This window comes from Acartia tonsa, chromosome 3 (genome assembly GCF_053477335.1).
Source record: "Acartia tonsa isolate MP-2025a chromosome 3, ASM5347733v1, whole genome shotgun sequence".
Taxonomy (NCBI): Eukaryota; Metazoa; Arthropoda; class Copepoda; order Calanoida; family Acartiidae; genus Acartia; species Acartia tonsa.
Window position 1 is genome coordinate 13,586,327 of NC_137262.1, and position 13,761 is coordinate 13,600,087.

The window sequence follows — 13,761 nt, forward strand, 5'->3', positions numbered from 1 at the left end:
TAGGACTAAATTATATCCTTGTCTCTGTGTAAGCATATCATCCACTGATGACAAGTGATTATATGTGCATATGTGTTAAGTATTGATGTATTTAGACTTACATACACAGATAGGTATCATCATTATTCACACACACACAATACCACAAATTAGAACAAGGATGACAACATACACAAAAGTGAAGCTTACCTCAAGACTGTCAAATTTAGAGTAACAATGAGTTAAATATTCAAAATTAAATATTAAAAGGCTGAACGAAAATAGCGTTTAAGTAATTCTCAAAATCACATGAATATAGGATGTTTACTAAGAACAGACATTTTAACACAGATTATAGAGATACTTTGCTCCTAATCACCATTTGAATTACTATTCCAAAAGTTAAATGGACCTACTTATATTATATCAATTAAAATGCCTTAACATGCTTAAACTAGCTATAAAAGCTGAACGACGCTAAATGTAGAAAAGCTTCGGTTTCAATAACTTTTCTCATAGTTATTATTGTTGAATCAGTCAACTCTTATAGGATAATTTACATACTAGTACATGTAATATGTATTATGCATGTATGTACTTAAATGTCAAGTTGCACAATTTCGGACAGTAACGTTATTTTCTCATATGACTTGTATTAATGATAATTTCATTCTTAAGAAAGTGTTATAAAAAGACATTTTTATTATTGGTTGATAATTCGGAAGAATTTTTCATCCAGTTTAATATTCCATTAAAACTACTTTTTAATTAGCCCTAAACTATCTAATATTGTATTAAAAATATTAGAATTTATTTCCTAATGTCTACTCCTATTTTGAGGTGTAAATGTGAGAGTAATGTTTTAAGATATCAAGATCTTAAATAAGATTTGTCATAAGCATTAATATGAACCATAATTTTGCAAATTTGTCCGAAGATTTTTATAGCAAACTTTAATTTAAATATGTGAAAGATTGTATCTAAGTTGCAAAATCATTGTAAACTAAAACTTGCAAACCATTCTTTATGCACATTAAATCTTTACTATGATTAAAATTTTTAATTGATTTTTATTTATTTTAGCTTTGATGAATAAAGTTTTATTAAAATTCCAAATTGTAAACTTTAACCCCCTAGTGTCTTTGTTTTAATAAGTAAAGCAATATTTTCATATTATGTAAGAACAATTTCATTTATTTCTTTATAAAAAGAAGCTGTTCTGAATAATTTCATTACCCCGCTTATAATTTAGGATATCTTTCATCTGATAAAAAAGGATAAAATATAGACAGTAAAATAAAGTCTGTTTTTGCATTTAGTTTTGAAGAATTCTAACATTCCTAAATTAATGATCAGAATTTTTCGTTTTCGATGGACCGTAAGACCAAAATTGTAGAAAATCTTCGCTTCAGAAAAAGTAAATAATTATTGTATTGGGTGATAATTAGTTTAACCTTCAGAGTTCATTTGTCAAATTTCAATGAGGAAGCAGCAAAACAAACATTTTTCAGTCTCAACATCGAGTGGTATCTTTTAATCTTTACAATTTTTAGATACCTATCATTTCAAATATGAGGTTTCAGTTTAAAGTTCAAAAAAGTTTTTTTTTTAATGCGAAGCTTTTCTATAATATATAGACAAATAGGTTTTACTGAAGGTAAATATTTTAAAAATTCATAAAATTATGTTATAATTTTGTACATCTATGTCACAACTAATATCTAAAAGTTGATAATCCTTGCAATGAAGATTTAACAAAAATTAGATTTTCATGGATTTTTAAGTATCTAGTCCTGTACATATAGAGTTAGTTTAAGAGTACCTATGTATTTTCATTTCTTGATTTTGTTATTATCTACGCCAACAAAGAATTGAATACCAGTAGTTCTGTGAAGCAAGTAGTATATACTTGTCAAATATCAATCAGGATTCAAATTCTTTCAATATTTTGTTTTTACATTTCTTATCCTTGGCCTTTCTATAATCCTCTTATTTTTATTCATCTACAATATGGTCTTTCTGTATTTTATATGTGTATTAGAGTCTACGCCCCTAGAATATAGGATTACTTTAGTCGAAAGGGATGAGTAGGTACATCAAATCCATCCTAAAAATCAAATTTACAAATAGAAAGAATAGCCTTAAACTATCTTGAAACCTTCATTACAATGATCACGAGAGCTTATCGGTCTAGTAGTTCTTGGAATCTTAACAGACAATAAGATTATAAGAAACTACATTATTGGACGGTTTTAAGCTATTTGTTGTCACCTAACATTCATATAGTTTAAAAAAGCTATACTGAACGCAAAACAGTATAATTTATCACATTTAATGTGAGAATGTTGCTATTATCATATTCAAAATAAATGCTGTAATAAGCTTTAAAATATTTAAACACTAGTCTCTCATTGGACACAAAATGACGTCCAATTAGAAAAAGGAATAAAAATATTGGAAAGAAAATTATTTTATTTCAAAATTAATTCTTGGCATTTTGGAATAAAAAATATAGGGGAAAGAAAATTATTTATTTCAAATTTATTTCTGGTCTTGAAATAATATTCATTATTTTATTTTAATTCGAGTGTCAACCAATAAGAAATAGGCATGCTGTTTAAAAAGTTTGGAATAAAAATTATTATTTTTTGTCAATTCCTTTTTTCAGAGTATAAAATGAGAATAAATTTTCCAACATCATTATTGATTTCTTATTTAACATTTCATACAGTGGGTAATATTTATTTCAACATTTTTTGTCATTCAAAATCAAGTATTTAAAAAATATTTAACATAAAAAAGAAATTTTTAAAATAATTTTGTTTTCTTTATTTGTTGAAGATTTAAGCCCAAGCTTTTTCTGAGGGGGGAGACCCCCCTCAACCCCCCCTCTCCTGAGGGGGGAAACCCCCCTCGACCCCCCCCCTGACGCTCTCTTCTTTAAATCTTTCATTATTTCTGTAATTTATTCTAACTATCTTATAAATTTCAAAACATGAGATAAAAAGGAAATAATTTGCTGTACATTATTAAAAAATTTAAAAATTGTAAAAAAAATTCCAACATGATTTTTAATTTTAAATACAAGAATATTTTTTCCTATATGATATGTTAAATTTAAATACAGGAATAATTTTGTACTGTGGAATTGAAGAAATAAATGCTGTACATTAGAGTGGTTTGATTTTCAATGATTTTCTAATTTTAAATGTGCTACATACACTTTCTGTCTGAACATCATATAAGAGACCAAAAAATGAAAAGAAAATATTTTGAATAATGGAGAGGCTCGCTGATGCATGTAAACTTTTAGAAAGACACTTGTGTGGAGAATTTTTTTTTTTTTTTTTTTGGGGGGGGGCAATTATTTTTCTTTCAAAGTATAGCTTTATGCACCTTCCCAATTTTGTCTTGAAGAGTAGAATAAGAATAAAAAATCTGTTTTTAAAACTATTGATCCTAGCAAGAAAAATCCATAAATAAATTTAAAAACCAAGAGATTTTACATTTAATTTAAGATTTTTCATGCTTGGATGAATATTTTTTAAAACCAATTTGATATTCTTATATTAATCAACAAGACAAATTCAAAAAAAATGCATAAAGCAATACTTTGAAAGAAAAAAAGTTGCACCTCCAGAATAAACTTCTAAAATTTTTAATGCATGGAAACACCTTCCCCCCATTTCCCCTCAAGGACAAAATCAATTTTTTATATTTAGGTTTCTTATATGACGTTTAAACTGTGGATGTTGATTACAAATTCAATGTCCAAAATTGATCCACTCTACTGTACATTGTTATAATTTAATATTTGATGTGGGTATAAACATTAGACATAGATGGTCAATCTGACCCCATTTTTTTCTTAAAAAGAAATCTTTGTTCACTTTTTGTTGTATATGAAATACAGCCCTATAGGCAACATTATTTGCAACTAAATTTTGCAATGATATAATTTTTAGAAAGATAACATTATTATAAGAAATTAAATTATTTATAACTAACTTATTATATGTTGTGTCATACGCTTCACATTATATGATGGAAGAAATATTTTCTTCAAATATTTCACCCAAGGAAAGCTTTAACCTAAGATATTCAACAATTTATAGCCGATACATAATGTAAACAAAATTCCCTTGTGCTGTCTCTAGCTTATCTCTATTGTATAAATGAACGTACAAAAGAGGAGGAGAGAGAGAAGGAAATAGACAGAAAAGTGAGGGAGGGGAGAGGGGGAAGAAATATAGAGAAAAATAGACAGAGATATTTATTGTTCACCCTTAGATGATGTAAATTTTTTGATAGACTTTTTTGAATTTAAGAAAAAGATAGAGAATGAGACAAAACCAAGTATCATATTTTATTAATATTGCTTATACAAGAAAGGTCATTCAAAATTATTTCACCAATATTAAGGTCAAGTGACAAAAATTTAAATTTCCACCTACTTCGCCCCCAGAGGGGGCAATAGTAGAAGGAAAATTCAAATTTTGATCACATGACCAAAATTGTTGAAATAATTTTAATATCCTTTCTAGCATTCACAATATTACGAAAATATGATAAATAACTATTAAAGCACATATATGCCTTAAATCTATTTTAAATGATATTCTTAACTAGATGTATGCAATATGCATGTATATTAAACATGCCAGAAAATTTTGTATAACAAGGCCCTTGCTCTATGCCATAAAATAAACTCGGGGCCACCACGTCTAGTTAAATGCAAATTTCTTTTTGTTTTCAACTAGAAATTCAAAACTTGCTGCTTAAATTCAATACCAACCAAACCATGTAGGCAAATAGACAGACACATTCTTAAATGTTTTAAATTCATAAAAATAGACTTAATATTTCCCAGATTTTATTTAGTATTTAAAAGGGATGTAAGGGACATTGGACTGTAATTTAGAATGGTATCCAAAGTTTCACAAACAAGTTCTTGCATTCGTTGGCTTTAAAACTTAGGGAACTAGATTGGGTTGTATAAACTAAAACTTTTCACCAATACTTAAATTGTACTAGCAGCTACGCCCCTAGAGGCCTCTAGTGGCACTTTAAATGTTTTTTTATTTCTAACGATATTATACATGTTAACAGATTTTGTCAGATTATTTCTATGTTGCGTTGAAGTCTCCAAAAATATTTAATAAAATTTTTATTCTTTGTGATTTTTCTTGGGAGGGTGGTGGTACCCTACCCCAAAATACTTTTAAACCTGCCTGGGACCTGTTAAGGAGAACCCGATCGGTTCAGCGGTTAGTGAGATCCTTCGGTACAAACAGACAGACATCGTTCTACTTTGTATTATAGATATCAAAATTACTGGTGTGCAATTTATAGTTAATTGTCTTATCCCTTACCTCCCTGAATTTTAAATACTTTTATGGATAGGTTCAGGCATATTTATTTAAGAATTATACCTTGAACTATTTGCTTTATCTAGAAGTAAGGTCACCTGTGTAATCACTTAGATTGTAAATGATGCTAGATTGTAAGTATTATCAACTTTAAATCTTATCATTTTGACCTACATACATATATGTACATTATATTACAGACATGTTTATATTATATTGCTAGGAGAATTAAAGCTGTTAGATGTAAGCTTTAATCTTGCTTTTGTCAAAACGATGATTTCCTAAAATCTTTAGCTTAAAAATGGTTAAAAATAATAACAAATAGTGTTAGATTTCGGTATTTTAACGGTTAAAAATAATATTTTAATATCTTTACCAATGGAGTTTTCTATATGTTTCAATAGTATTTATGAGAAATGCCTCCCCCCCCCCTCCCTAGATATACCACACTTTTCTGGGATCTTGCTGAGTCAAGTATCAACTGTTGGGAATATCAAAGGATGACTCCATGCAAAATTTGAGCCGGATCCGGCCAAAACCGGCCATGAATTTTATAAAAAACCGGTTTTTTCCGGTTTTTAGGGGGTATCTGTAAATCGATTCAGCTGGAGCAAAACCGGTTGGAGGTACAAAAATTTTTACTTCACATGAAATTTAGCCAATGCAATTGCCTACAAAAATGTACTTCATCATCAACTTGATTGGACAACTCTTTCCCCTCCTAAATGTCCATTAAAACCTTGGAAACGGCAAAAATCGCCAAAAATCACGCCTTCGGCGTCGAATAACGGCTAAACGGTCAGTCGGAGGCGAATGAAACATAAATAAAGAAATGTCCGCCTCAAAAAGTTGTTCAATATCAAAGAGATGCTTGAAGTCTCTAAAACGACTCCTTCCCCTCCTTAAAGGGGAAAAACTGAAAAAACGTCATTTTCAAAAGTATGCCCACTTCGTGGGTGTGGGGGGCACTGAACCCGTCACCCCAGGGTCACCAAATATAAAGTCTAGGCGGCTCACATTGCTGAATTTTCACCAAGTGAAAGTCTTGTGTCATTATCTCTTATGAGAAAAAAGTTATTAATGAATTAAAATTTCAAATTGTGATTTTTTGATGGATTTCTCTGATGAAATGACAGGCCGGTCAATTTTTAGGCCATTTTTGGCGGTTTTTGGGCCATCACACCCAAACGATTTAAGATAATCTCACGGGACCTTTTGCCCAACCTAAGTCTGGTTATTTGTGAGGTCTAAGAAAAAAAAAATCCCGGATTGGATGAAGCCCAACGTTGCTGCGCGCCGTCAAAAATCGCTGGTCGGCTCATTTTGCCCCCTCAAACCCTCACCTCGTGCCATTTTTCTGTGTAAAGATTATAATTATAATCTTTTGCGTAAGTCTGATTTTTTTTCCTAGACCTCACAAATAACCAGACATAGGTTAGGCAAAAGGTCCCGTGAGATTATCTCAAACCGTTTGGGCGCGACGGCCCAAAAACCGCAAAAAATGGCCTAAAAATTGACCGGCCTGTCATTTCATCAAAGAAATCCATCAAAAAATCACAATTTGAAATTTTAATTCATTAATAACTTTTTTCTCATAAGAGATAATGACACAAGACTTTCACTTGGTGAAAATTCAGCAATGTGAGCCGCCTAGACTTTATATTTGGTGACCCTGGGGTGACGGGTTCAGTGCCCCCCACACCCACGAAGTGGGCATACTTTTGAAAATGACGTTTTTTCAGTTTTTCCCCTTTAAGGAGGGGAAGGAGTCGTTTTAGAGACTTCAAGCATCTCTTTGGTATTGAACATTTTTTTGAGGCGAACATTTCTTTACTTATGTTTCATTCGCCTCCGACTGACCGTTTAGCCGTTATTCGACGCCGAAGGCGTGTTTTTTGGCGATTTTTGCCGTTTCCAAGGTTTTAATGGACATTTAGGAGGGGAAAGAGTTGTCCAATCAAGTTGATGATGAAGTACATTTTTGTAGGCAATTGCATTGGCTAAATTTCATGTGAAGTAAAAATTTTTGTACCTCCAACCGGTTTTGCTCCAGCTGAATCGATTTACAGATACCCCCTAAAAACCGGAAAAAACCGGTTTTTTATAAAATTCATGGCCGGTTTTGGCCGGATCCGGCTCAAATTTTGCATGGAGTCATCCTTTGATATTCCCAACAGTTGATACTTGACTCAGCAAGATCCCAGAAAAGTGTGGTATATCTACCCCTCCCTCCCCTCCAGAAAATTTATCTAAATTAAAACGTTAGCGCATAACAATTAAAATTTGGTCCCTTTCGGTTTGTTTACGTCCACAATCTTTCAAGGACACTTTTTAGTTAAAAAATTTCTAAGCCTAAATTGAAAGGTCTTTTTATATGTACATTAAATATACATATATTTTTAGGCCTATGAATCATATAAGAGATGCTGTGTCAAAATTGTATTTCAAAATTGATTGAAATAGTTATTGAAATTGATTCGTATCGAATTTCTAAAATTAATTTTTATGAGTCAATTTCTTTTTTTTGTGTTCTTATATAACTGTTCTTAGGGCGTTGTTAAATCTTTTATATAAATTTTAAAAAGATGTATTTAAATGCCATAAATTCTGGTTTTTTATATGTATTGAACTAAACATGTTACCTAATATACATATATGATTTCTTATCAATTGAATAATCATAGTAATTTTCTTAAACATGATATGTTAAATATACAGAATTTAAATGCCTAGGTATTTTGTATGCATCGTTTATTCTTTGTTCCCTTAGTTCTTGCCAAGTTTAAAAGGTCAACCTAAATTTCCAAAATGGGAATGATGAAGATTAAAAGTTAACACAATTTTTCAATTATTCTTAGATTATTTTAAAGGCGTTGAAATAAAGAACAACTTTCTTCTGTGAAACCACTCTTTAATTTACTTCACACGATGCTAGAATTTCATTTAACAGAGAAACATTCTGTAAAACTACAATTTTCGCGTATTGAATTAACTTTTTTCCAACCTTAGACTCTTATTTAAACATAAAATGTGATTTAGTGAGTCTTTTTAATCAAGTCTATTACTTGATTTTTTTTATCCTTGTTTAAAAAAGTATACAATATGTTACCAAACTACTGTAAAAACCTTTCTCTTTATAAGTATAGGTGTAATAACTTAATATATAATTACATATGTAGTATTTTAGTAAAACAAATGATAACTTAAGATGGTAGATACAAGTATTTGATTAATGACATTTCTTTTGTAAGGAGTTGTGAAAACATTTGTTCAGCTTTGTAAATCAAAAACTTGATAAATCGTATTTGTTTCAGTTCAATAATCTTTTATCCTCTTTTCAAAACTACAGTCTACACCACTGATTTGTCGCTGTGTTTTAAAGGGGGGAGGCGGATGTGCCACTTTTTGAAACCAAAACTAAAAGTCAAAGGAACTCAACTAAAAAAAGAGTTACAGGTCTGAGATTTTGCATGGCAGTTGCTAAATAGGGGTACAATATGGAACTGTGAAGAAACGGCGGCGCAACCGCCGAAAACCGCCGAGAAAAGGCAAAAAAAAATCGGCGGGAAACGCCGGCTTTCGGCGGTTGCGCCGCCGTTTCTTCACAGTTCCATATTGTACCCATATAAAGCAACTGCCATGCAAAATTTCAGACCTGTAACTCTTTTTTTAGATGAGTTCCTTTGTTGACTTTTGGTTTTGGTTTCAAAAAGTGGCACATCCGCCTCCCCCCTTTAGTGACGTGCTGAAGGGTGGTGTTAATACCCCTTCAAATCAAAATTGGAAAGGCTTGTCTTCTCATTTTTTCACCCCCCCCAATTGGTTTTAAACAATAAAGAATTGCTGTGCACGCCACTGTTTTAAAATCTTACCCTTTGATTACTTTAATGTCAAACTAGCGGCTTCGCCCCTAGCCTCTAGGGGCTTTGCCCCAAGAGGTTTGATCAACTTAATTTTTCGTATTTTAGATTTAAAAAGAAAAAGTAAAAAAAAAAATTTTTATTTTTTTTGGGGGGGCGGGGTTTTATTTTTTTTGGGAGGTTGGGGGTGTCCCACCCCCCAAGAAAATAGCTTAAAACCATCACAGGACCAGTAGGTATATTCCCTGAAGATTAGAGCCCAATCGGTTCAGTAGTTACTGAGATCTTAAGCTTCAGACGGACAGACAGACGGACAGACATCGTTCTACTTTGTATTATAGATATATAAGGATCTTCAAGGATTAGACAATGGACGATAAATTACTGTACATCCCTACATTGGTATGATAAACATAATTATGAATTATCCCTTTTGTAAAAAAAAATATTTGTCAAAAATATGGACTCTGCTATTTCTAACCAAATTATCGATATTTAAAATGTACCCACAGTTTTGAAGCCAGCCTATAAGATGTTATGTAAATAAAACTTTGGAAACCAGAGTTGGATTCTTAAAAAAATTTTCCCCACTAATCGCTTAGTGGGGCAAAATTGTTTTCGTGAAAAATCCACCAAAATCACATTAAAAATCTACAAAAAAAATAAACAAAATCATACAAGGGTTATTAACATAAGCTTTTATTTAATTTTTGTAGATTTTTTATGTGATTATGGAGGATTTTTTTTACGAAAAAATTTTGTCCCACTAAGCGATTAGTGGGGTAAATTTGTTTTAAGAATCCACCTCAGAACTCCCTATAAATGCGGCATTAACTATTTTTTTTGTCAAAAGCGCAATTAGCTTCTTGATTCGAATATATTTATATATGTTTGAATAGTTAAAGAAAAACTATAATCATTTATTTTCATCAAAAATTAGAAAGTTATTATTATAAAACTATTATCTGGATAGCGTATTAGTTCTGCTTTATCAAAACTGCCTAACGTCAGGGAGGGAAGGGACAATGAGGTATTACACTAGTCCCCAAAGTTTTACAATAACATTTTCTGATTTGTTGGCTTAACAACTTTGGGGACTTGTACCGAATTTTGATTGGTTGGTTAATAAAGTTGGGTTTCCAAACCTTTCAACCACCAATTGTAATCTACTGAAGGGGTAACTTTGTGTATCATCGTTGGGGATGTATATCAATTTATCCGCCATTGTCATATTCCTTTAAATCCCTGGCCTAATGTACTATGAATATAACTTTAGAGGCCATGATTAGAAGTATCATTTAAATTTGGACAAGAAAATCATAATTTGTCTTGGTCTACAAGTCCGGATCTTAAGCATGTGAAAAGGGATAATTTCATGAAACTGGTTTCGGCTTTGTCAACATAGAAATAAGCCTTTATAATTTTTTAAACTAGTGGTTTTTCTCCTGGCATCTAGGAGCTCCATACTCGAAGGGTGATAAAATAGTCTAAAACCACCCAATTCTTTTAATTCAGAAAAATCATACCGGGAGATATGTTAAACTTCTCTCAAATAAAGTACTCATTTAGTTTAGTGGTTAGCGAGATCTGAATGAACAGACAAAATACACTATATTTATTAGCATAATAATGTTCCGTTAAAATGATATTTTTTCTTGTTCTTTCGAATCAAATAGCTACTGTTTTATTTTTAAGGATTGGCCATAATAAAATTTGTGTAGGTGGACAATAGAAGATAGAATAATTATGGATACATAACTAAAAGGTAGTTAAGTGACCTTACTAATGATTCTATTAAATTAAGAAGTAACTTTGGATTAAATATTGCTCTTGTTATTAAAACTTTATAATATGACACTAAAAAACAATAATTTTTTATCTCATTATATAAAAGTATACCTAACCTAACTAAGTGTTTTTTTGTTTGTTTGTCCGTTAAAATCTTGCTAACCACTAAACCGATTGAGTTCTCCATTATAGGAAAGCTTTACATATGTTCTTAGATGGTTTTAGGCTATTTGAAATAATTTTGTATGGAAAATTTCAATGGATAAGAATTCAATTTAAAAGGAAACTTTACATAACAAGGCATAAATGGCATTATTCTTTAGATTTTCTTTTTAGATTCATATCTTTTAAGTATAAAATCTGTATTTCAACATATTTGGCAATTTTAAATTGTTTCAATCTCCATTGTATACCTATACTGAGTAAATTTTGGGCCTCCCTAAAAAAAATCCGTTACTCATATTCTAGAAACCTGTTCTTTCTCATTCAAAATTTTCTGCCTCAAAATGAGAGTGGCGTAATTATGTAAACATTTAGCCAAAAAATGTAAATCAAATATCTTTTTTTTTTGATTTTGTAACGTAATTTGTGTGTGGGCTTAATTGGTTAATTGCCTGTCTATATTAGCAAGATTTTTATCATACAGGTTGGATAAAATCATTCTAGTATTGAACTATGTTCATATTGAACAAGAGATCACATCTTAGCCCCGATGGATATAGCCCTTTTGCTTTCATTACATTCATTTATTTTACTTAACCTAAAATATTTTTTTTCCTTAAAGATTGCCGTCAAATTTCGAATGAAGTGAAATTTTGACAAGATGTCTTTTTAATCTTTTTCTCGTAATTTAATTTGTAAAAAACCTAGATGTAGAGTAGGTGCGCTACTAAACACCAAACAAACAAATAATAAGCTGTCTTAAATCATTCAAAATAACTCCCTCTTTGAGTAATATCTTGTGTGTGTTGTTTTCGTTTTATGAATGAATATTTTTTTTTAGCTTTCTATAGGTACCTGTATTAGTATGAAATTATGCACTGCACATGTGTGTATGTTTGGAAAGGGAGGAGGTTTCTTAAAACAAAATACCTATAAATTCTTAATTAAAGTAAAAAGATCATGTTCATATTCATTCCCACTCTTTTAAAAAGGTATTTCTAATAGTTTAGCCCGTATGTCTAATTTTTGTGGTCCGTCAGTCTATTTGTAATGCTCCTTGAGCATCAAACTTATTTATATGATTGTATTATTTTTCTCGGCTGCTATTAAAGATTGACAGCTGAATTTTGTTGTAAAGATTTTACTATCTCATCCCTAATAATAAAATACCAATAAAAAAAGATAGAAAGGGATTTGCAATAAGACTCGAGTTGCAGTATAGTAAATGATTTATTAAAACTAAAATCTTGATATGGGGTTCCTTTCCTCGAAGGTTTAAATATTGCAATCATACTACCCCTACAATTACATTTTTAGTAAACGGGTAAAATGAATAAGTATTACTAGGATTTCTAATTTTATTTACTACAAATATGAAAAATGTATTCGAAATTCAATCTTTGCTTATTTTAAAAACTCATAAAGACATGTTTGTGTGCAAACAAATTTCTATTTTACTTTGCCAATGTTTACAAAATGCGCCAAACTTGTGCAGAAATTTCGCATAGTATCACTAACGCCCTTGTTTCACAATAGCAAAGTGTTAAATTTTAAAGAGTTAATTAAAAGGGAAAGGTCAGTTTTGGCGGTTGTAGTGATATACTGTTCTAATAACAAGATATTGTGAAATACTAAATGTGCAAAATTGAGGATCTTACAAACAAAACAACACAATTTTATCAAGAAAAATTTATTTGACTGAAAAATACCGGTCTTTAGTTAAATTGCTCCCAAACAAAAGCTCATGCCAATAAAATAGAATGGGTAGGAGGCAATTAAGTTAAGGGCTTGTCTTTAATGGGTCTCTGGGTAATTAACGTCTAGTCTCTCATATTTAAAATTTACATGTCATTTTTAAAAGCGAAGCTTTTCTATAATTAGGGTCGGTCCGTCCGTCCGTCCGTACGTCTGTCCGTCCGTACGTCCGTCCGTCCGTCACGGATAGCTTTTTTCGTTAATTTAGACATGTTAGAATTGTCCTATCGATTTCAAATTTTGCATGGTGATTCCTTTAGTAGTTAGGTACGATTTAGAAAGCGTAGCAACTCTATAATTATTACTAAAATGTCCGTACGTCCATTTTAAACATGTTGATTTTTTTACTTTTTTAAATAGCCTTTTTCGTTAATTTAGGCATGTTAGAATTGTCCTATCAATTTCAAATTTTGCATGGTGATTCCTGTAAAGGTTAGGTACGAGTTAGAAAGCGTAGCAACTCTATAATCATTACTAGAATGTCCGTACGTCCATTTTAAACATGTTGATTTTTTTACATTTTTAACAACAAATTTGTATATGACCTAATTATCCGATTGGTCTGATTTTTGGTATACTGATTCCTGGAACAACAAAGTACAATATTATAAGCGAAGCAACTCTATAATCAAGTCCTTAAAATGTAAGTATGTCCATAATCATTATCCTGTATCAAGCAGTTTTTCAACAAATTTACTTACAATTTTGCTTTGACTCTTATACATTCGCATTCTGATTATTCAGTTCTGACATTATACAAGTGTTAATGTCCGTTTTTCCTACCGTTTCAGAGCTTCGCTTTTATGGATGTTGTCATCCTTGTTGTCTTATAATTTAATTTTTTAATT